Source organism: Elephas maximus, chromosome X (assembly GCF_024166365.1).
Source record: "Elephas maximus indicus isolate mEleMax1 chromosome X, mEleMax1 primary haplotype, whole genome shotgun sequence".
In the NCBI taxonomy this organism is placed as follows: Eukaryota; Metazoa; Chordata; class Mammalia; order Proboscidea; family Elephantidae; genus Elephas; species Elephas maximus.
This window is the reverse complement of record NC_064846.1, coordinates 120543749-120552435: the sequence shown is the minus strand read 5'-3', so window position 1 is coordinate 120552435 and position 8687 is coordinate 120543749. Positions and strand designations below refer to the sequence as shown.

General features: G+C 37.8%; 1 pseudogene; it reads right to left on the bottom strand.

Moving 5' to 3' along the window:
* Window positions 1-7355: 7355 nt before the first annotated feature.
* Window positions 7356-7451, bottom strand: LOC126069820 (uncharacterized; annotated as a pseudogene).
* Between the last annotated feature and the right edge of the window lie 1236 nt (window positions 7452-8687).

The following is an 8687-nucleotide window of genomic DNA, read 5'->3' as shown; positions in this document are numbered from 1 at the left end:
ACTTTTTGCAGTATCATGTAGATTTTAGAGATCAGGTGCTAATTGGAAATGTCATAGCTAAAAATGTTTTCCCAGTCTATAGGTAATCTCTTTACTCTTTTGGTGAAATCTTTGAATGAGCATAGGTGTTTGATTTTCAGGAGCTCCCAGTTATCTAGTTTTTCTTCTGCATTGTTAGTAATGTTTTGTATACTGTTTATGCCATGTATTAGGGCCCCTAACATTGTCCCTATCTTTTCTTCCATGATCTTTATCTCTTTAGATTTTATGTTTAGGTCTTTGATCCATTTTGAGCTCTTTTTTGTGCATGGTGTGAGCTATGGGTCTCATTTCATTTTTTTGCAGATGGATATCCAGTTATGCCAGCACCATTTGTTAAAAAGACTGCCATTTCCCCATTTAACTGTTTTGGGGCCTTTGTCAAATATCAACTGCTCATATGTGGATGGATTTATGTCTGGATTCTCAATTCTGTTCCATTGGTCTATGTATCTGTTGTATCTATGTACCTGTTGTAATAGGCTGTTTTGAATACTGTGGCAGTATAATAGATTCTAAAATCAGGTAGAGTGAGGTCTCCCACTATGTTATCCTTTTCAGTACTGCTTTTTTACTTATGTGGGGCCTCTTTCCCTTCCATATAAAGTTGGTGATTTGTTTCTCCACCTCATTAAAAAATGTCTTTGGAATTTGGATCGGAATTGCATTAAATCTATAGATCGCTTTTGGTAGAATAGACATTTTTATAATGTTTAGTCTTCCTACCCATGAGCAAGGTATGTTTTTCCACTTATGTAGGTCTCTTTTGCTTTCTTGCAGAAGTGTTTTTGCAGTTTTCTTGTATAAGTCTTTTACATTTCTGGTAAGATTTATTCCTAAGTATTTTATCTTCTTGGGGGCTACTGTAAATGGTATTGATTTGGTGGTTTCCTCTTTGATGTTCTTTTTGTTGGTGTAGAGGAATCCAACTGATTCTTGTATGTTTATCTTGTAACCTGATACTCTGCTGAACTCTTCTATTAGTTTCAGTAATTTTGTTGAGGATTCCTTAGGGTTTTCTGTGTATAAGATCATGTCGTCTGCAAATAGAGATACTTTTACTTCTTCTTTGCCAATCTGGATGCACTTTATTTCTTTATCTAGCCTAATTACTCTGGCTAGGACCTCCAGCAAAATGTTGAATAAGAGTGATAATAAAGGGCATCCTTGTCTGTTTCCCAATCTCAAGGGGAAAGCTTTCAGGCTCTCTCTATTTAGCATGATGTTGGCTGTTGGCTTTGTATAAATGCCCTTTATTTTGTTGAGGAATTTTCCTTCTATTCCTATTTTGCTGAGAGTGTTTAATCATGAATCCATCTTGAACTTTGTCAAATGCCTTTTCTGCATCAATTGATAAAATCTTGTGGTTCTTGTCTTTTGTTTTATTTATAGCATGGATTACATTAATTTTTTTTTTTTTTAGAATGTTGAACCATCCCTGCATACCTGGCATGAATCCCACTTGGTCATGGTGAATCATTTTTTTGATATGTTGTTGAATTCTATTGGCTAGAATTTTTTTGAGGATTTTTGCATCTAAGTTCATGAGGGATACAGGTCTGTAATTTTCTTTTTTTGTGGTGTCTTTACCAAAAAAAAAATTTTTTTTTTTCTTTTACCTGGTTTTGGTATCAGGGATATGCTGACTTCATAGAATGAGTTTGGGAGTATTCCGCCCTTTTCTTTGCTTTGAAATACATTTAGTAGTAGTGGTGTTAACTCTTCTCTGAAAGAGTTGGTAGAACTCTGCAGTGAAACCGTCTGGGCCAGAGATTTTTTCTGTTGGGAGTTTTTTGATCACCTTTTCAATCTCTTCTTTTGTTATGGGTCTATTTAGTTGTTCTACCTCTGTTTGTGTTAGTTTAGGAAGGTAGTGTGTTTCTAGGAGTTCATCTATTTCTTCTAGGTTTTCAAATTTGTTAGAATACAATTTTTCATAGTAATCTGATATGATTCTTTTTAATTTCAGTTGGATCTGTTGTAATAACTCCCATCTCATTTCTTATTCATGTTATTTGCTTCTTCTGCTTTTCTATTGTCAGTTTGGCCAATTGTTTATCAATTTTGTTGATTTTTTCAAAGAACCAACTTTTGATCTTGTTAATTCTTTCAATTGTTTTTCTGTTTTCTGTCTCATTTAGTCTGCTGTAATTTTTATTTTATTTTTTTTCTTCTGGTGACTGAGGGTTTCTTTTGTTGCTCTCTTTCTAATTTTTCAAATTGTAGGGATAATTCTTTGATTTTGGCCCTTTCTTTTTGTATGTGTGCATTTATTGATATAAATTGGCCTCTGAGCACTGTTCAAGTTTCTGATAGGAAGTGTTTTCATTCTCGTTGGATTCTCTGAATTTCTTTATTCCATACTTAATGTCTTCTCTAATCCAGTCCTTTTTGAGCAGGCTATAGTTCAGTTTCTAAGTGTTTGATTTATTTTACCTGCTTTTTCTGTTACTGATTTCTACTCTTATGGCCTTATGGTCAGAGAAGATGCTTTGTAATACTTCAGTGTTTTGGATTCTGCTAAGGCTTGCTGTATGACCTAATATGTGGTTTATTCTAGAGAATGTTCCATGTGCACTAGGAAAGAAAGTATACTTGGCTGCTTTTGGGTGGAGTGTTCTGTATATGTCTATGAGGTCAAGTTGGTTGATTGTTGCATTTAGATCTTCCGTGTCTTTATGGAGTTTCTTTGTGGATGTCCTGTTCTTCACCGAGAGTGGTGTGTTGAAATCTACTATTGTTGTGGAACTGTCTATGTCACTTTGCCATGCTCTTAGTGTTTCTTTTATGTATCTTGCAGCCCTGTCGTTGGGTGCATAAATATTTAATAAGGCTATATCTTCTTGGTATATTGTCCCTTTAATCATTATATAGTGTCCTTCCTTATCCTTTATGATAGATTTAAATTTAAAGTGTGTTTTGTCAGAAATTAATATTGCCACTCCAGCTCCTATTCGGTTGTTGTTTGCTTGATATATTTTTTTCCATCCTTTGATTTTCAGTTTGTTTGTGTCTCTAAGTCTTAAGTCTGTCTCTTGTAGGCAGCATATATTGGATCTTGTTTTTTAATCCATTCTGCCACTCTCTGTCTCTTTATTGGTGCATTTAGACCATTTACATACTGCGTAATTATGGATAGGTATTCATAAAAAATATATATATATCTTTTTTTTTAGTTTTTTTATGAATTTAGTGCCATCATTTTGATGTCTTTTTTTGTGTGTTGTTGACAGTTTCTTTTTCCCACTTAATTTTTTGTGCTTAATTTTCTTGTCCTTTCCTCATATTTGTTGTTGTTGATTTTGTTTCTGTTGAGTCTCCATTTTTTCCTTGGATTTTATTTTGATGAGTAGGATAGTTTTTCTTCTTTGTGGTTACCTTATTATTTACCTGTATTTTTCTAAATTTACACCTAACTTTTATTTTTTTGTGTCACCTTAACTTCCTCTCCCTATAGAAGACTGTTGACTACGTTTCTTATTCCCTCTTTATTGTTTTAATGTTGTTGTCTTTTACATAACATCGTTGTTACCCTTTTTTGAGTGTTTTTTTAAATCTTGATTTATTTTTTTTTATTTCCGTCTCTGAGTTGACTTCTGATTGCAGTGCCCACTGTTCTAGTCTTGGGTCGATACCTGATATTATTGATTTTCTAACCAAAGAACTCCCTTTAGTATTTCTCAGTTTTGGTTTGGTTTTTAAGAATTCCCTAAACTTCTGTTTATCTGGAAATGTCCTAATTTTACCTTCATATTTGAGAGACAGCTTTGCTGGATATAAGATTCTTGGCTGGCAATTTTTTGCTTCACTGTTTTATATAAGTAATCCCATTGCCTTCTTGCCTGCATGGTTCCTGCCAAGTAGTCCAAGCTTATTCTTACTGACTCTCTTTTGTAGGTGACTTTTCGTTTATCCCCAGCTGCTCTTAAAATTCTCTATCTTTAATTTTGGCAAGTTTGATCTTAATATGTCTTGGTGACTTTCTTTTAAAAACTACTTAATGTGGAGTTCAATGAGCATCTTGGATAGGTATCTTCTCATCTTTCACAATATCAGGGAAGTTTTCTGCCAACAAATCTTCAACAATTCTCTCTGTATTTTCTGTTATCCCTCCCTGTTCTGATACTCCAATCACTCGTAGGTTATTTCTCTTGATAGAGTCCCACATGATTCCTATGGTATCTTCAGTTTTTTAAATTCTTTTATTTGATTTTTCTTCAAATATATTAGTGCCAAGTGCTTTATCTTCAAGTTCAGAAATTCTGCCTTCCACTTGCTCAAATCTGCTCCTCTAACTTTCTATTCAGTTGTCTACTTCTGTAATTTTGTTGTTAATCTTCTGAATTTCTGATTGCTGTCTGTCTATGGATTTTTCCAGCTTATTAAATTTTTCATTATGTTTCTGAATAATCTTTTTAATTTCTTTATCTGTGTGTTCCTTGGCTTGTTCTGCCTATTGCCTCATTTCTTTCCTGATGTCTTGAAGTGTTATGTATATTAATCTTTTGTATTCTGCCTCTGGTAATTCCAGGAATGCACTTTTATCTAGAAGATCCCTTGACTCTTTGCTTTTAGAGCTTGTTGAGGTGATCGTTGTCTGTTTCTTTATGTGACTTGATATTGACTGTTGTCTCCAAACCATCTATAAGTTATTGTATTAATTTATTCTATGTTTGCTTACTGTGTTTTAGCTTCTTGCTTTGTTTTGTTTTGATATGCCCAAATAGGTTGCTTGAGTGAGTTGGCTTGATTATTTTTGCCTTTGGAGCTCTGACGTCCTTTCCCATGCTGGATAGGGCTGTTATCAGGTATATCAGTCTAGAAGTCCATTCACTTTTCTTGTATTAATTCCGCTCAGGTGTCCAGGTAGCTGATCATCAAGTGTGTGGTACAGGCTCTGACTTACAGTCTTAGAGGGCCAAGGGTGATTGGTGTAGGTACCAGTATCTGGTTGCAGTAGGGGGTCACACTCTGAACAAGGCAGGGGGCTGAGAATCATCCCCCATCTGTCTCTGAGGAAAGTGTGTTCCTGTGCCCTAGAGTGTGCAGGTGGGTGGGTTCTGCAGATGGACCATTGGCACCCAATATTTTTGGTTGTAATGTTGGGAGGTACCAGTTATTCTTGGATCCCTGTTGCAGGTGGCTTGGTGACCTGAGTGGAGCCAGCATTTCTTAGGCCCCTGATGTGGGTTGGTGAGTGCCCTGTTTAATACTCAAAGCAATGTCAAACATCAAACACCCACCTCTCTGCCGCACAGCTGAAATGGCTGAAGTCTGCCAACAAGGGCCTATTCTCCTGAAATAGGCCCACACAGGGTCATGGAGAGGGGAAATGTACTCAAATTTCACGGACCATTTATGCCTGGATAGGAGCCACTTCTGTCCTAAATTCCCTCGGTTAGTGGAGCTGGCAAATTATCTTTTCCCCCAATTGCAAATTTATTCTTCCTCCAAGGATGGGAGGATGTCTGTAGGCACTCAACAGGGCCTATCTTAAAACTAGGGAAATCAGCCACTGAAGCCGGCTTGGGTGCGGGTGCAGTAAATATACGCAAGTACTTAGCTTTTGCTGAGAGCACTGTTCTTCTCTGGTTCTGGAGGTGTGAGTAGGCTGTGTGGCTGGCTGCTTCCCTCTGAGGAAACTGCAGCCGAATGCTAGTAGCAGCCCGCTGCCGCCGCTCCTGGAATTGATGCCTGAGGGCTCCCTGCAATTCAGGTCCTGTAACTCCTCTCCACTTCGGAACTGTCTCTTCCTCCCCCTGCCCCTCAGTTCATTTTCTAAGCTTACCTTTGATGTTCAGGGCTCCTAGCTTGTCATAAATATACTCGTTTCACTTGTTTTTTAGGGTCTTTGTTGTAAGAGGGCTGGCCGGAAGTCTGTCTATCCCACCAACTTGGCTCCTCCTCCTCCATTGATTCTTGCTTGAAGCAATCTTGATCATGATGGTTGCAAAATTACAATTTTTCCAATTCTAGCACACCCTCCACATTTACCAGTAAACCCTCAGTATTCTACTATAAGCATAAGCCCTCCCTTCTCCTCCTTCATTTACCTGTTATGCAGTTAATAAGTGGCAGATTCTGAATTGGAACCTGGGCAATCTGGCTCCAGAGCCTGTGTTCTTCACCACTACCCTACCTTTTTCATTACTTTCTATTTGGCAAGAATGTTATCTCCACCCCTCCCACATCATCCACCAGGTTGATGGATTATGAAAACTATTATAATGGATTATGAACATTGTGAACTCATAGATTACTATTTTTCATCAATGATCCATAGTTCATTACTGTCCTTAATAATTTTGGTGCTCAAATGTCCATATATGGACTATGGGAGCCCTTTCAGTTGGTTATTGTTTCCTTGTGACATGGCCCCATTGTTTTCTTGAATGCTTCCTTCCTTCTTGGCACAATATGCTGTTCCAGGCTCATCTTGTACCTATTCTGCTCCAGCTCTGGGATCAACTTTTTTCTCCTAGGAGCCCTGGCTTCTTTTAGTGGGGAATAGTATTAGAGACCAAGATTTGGGACTGGATATGTTGAGCTGTGATTTTAAGAATGAAAGATAAGTCCTATGGGAGCTGGTCAGATAGAGGACTGTCCTGGTCATGGGGAAAGAGGAGATTTCAGGGGTTAGAGGGTATTCTCAAGAGCATACATGGCTACTATAGCCACACTATAGCTCACACAACAACCTCACATAACATTACTAAAGGAAGGACAGAGTTTTTGTTTGCTTAGCCCTGAAAGGTGAATCATTATTGCTTGAAACCAATCATGGTAATCTCATTCACATTTGCCTTGTTGGGCCTACTGGTGAGCATGTGACCCAGTTCTAGTCAGTGTGACCTTTGAGAAGGCCTGTTGTGAGGTTTCTGAGAAAGTCTGATAAAAGCTACAAGCCTTGAAAAAAAAGCCCTTTTTGTTCCATGCCCCTTTCTTTCGCTTAGAATGTTGTTTAAGGGTGTGATGTTTAGTGCTACAGCAGCCATCTTGTGACTATTCATTCATTCAATAAATATTTATCAAGTGCATCCTATGTGCCAGGCACTATTGTAGGTATAGGGATACAAGTGTAAACAAAATAGACTAAAATACCTGCCTTTGTGGATCTTACATTCTAGTGTGGGGTAGAGGTAACAAATAAAACAAACAAAATATATAGTATGCCTGATTTTTGATGGTGATAAGTTATATGGAAGAAAATGAAATAGAGAAAAAGAAAGGAAATACCATAAAAAAAAACATAGGAGTGGGTTATAATCTTTAATAGGGTTACCAGGGACAGCCCCATTGAAAAGGATGTATTTGAGAAAAATATGAAATGCTTCATGAATTCGGATATCATCTTTGTACAGAGTCATCTTAATCTTCTCTGTATTGTTTCAATTTTAGGGAATACGCGTTGTTGAAGAAAAGAAAGACATTGCTACACACCAAGGTGGTAGATCATAAAGATCAAAAGAGCCTGGGTCTTTGATGACTTCATTGAACTCCTGAATTAAGCTACTCTGGAATTGACTTCCATACACCTTGTTATGTGAGATAACAAAATGTCGTTATCATCTAAGTGACAATTAGTCAGATATCTTCAACCCAAAGCATTTTAACTGATACAGGGGTCATTAAGTAAGTTTGCTCGACTGGATCAGAAAGTGGCTATAGGGCCAGCTTGGGATTTCCACTTGTGTAGGATTTGGAAGATCAGCATGCTAAAACCAAAAAAAAAAAAAGAAAAAAAAACCAAACCTGCTGCCGTCCAGTTGATTCCGACTCATAGTGACACTACAGCAGAGAGTATAACTGCCCCACAGGGTTTTCAAGGAGCGCCTGGTGGATTCCAACTGCTGACCTCTTGGTTAGGAGACATAGCTGTTAACCACTAAGCCACCAGGGTTTTCAATCAGCATTCTAGGGTTAGAAAAATAATTTGTAGCCATCAAGGTAAAGAGTGTTTTAGGCAAGGACCAATGCATACTAAATCTAGGGGACATTTTAACGAAAAGCAGGTCATAGACTGGTTAAATGGGCAAGGCTTAAGGCCAGATGTTACCAGGGGTCCCAGGAAGAAAATAACCAATCTAGCAAGTTGAAGATGACCATGAAAACGTAAAGATAGGAATGGAAAAAAAAAAGGCACTAGAAGAAAAGAGTTATTTGGGAGATGGGAAAGCACAGGAGGCAGGGAAGTACAGCTTTTGAGATAGGAGATTTAGACTGAAGCTGCAAGCCTACTGATTATTCAGTAGTTGACACTGGGCAAGTGGCTTCATCTCAGAGCCTCATTTTCCTTGTCTGTATAGTGAGGGTGATGATGCCTTCTTACAGTAGGTGTTGGAGGGTTGTTATGGATTAAATTGTGTCCCCCTCTAAAATATGTGTTGTAAATCCTAACCCCTAAATCTGGTTATAATCCCATTTGGAAATGGGTTTTCTTTGTTACGTTAATGAAAGAGTTTTAGTGTAGGTTGTGTCTTAAGTCAATCTCTTTTGAGATATAAGAGATTAAACAAGCAAGCCAACAAGCAGAGATGGGGGAAGATAGATTCCACGCCACATGAAGATCACCAATGAGCCAAGGGATAGAAGCTGAAGAGACAAGGACCTTCCCCCAAAGTGGACAGAGAGAGAAGCCTTCCCCTAGA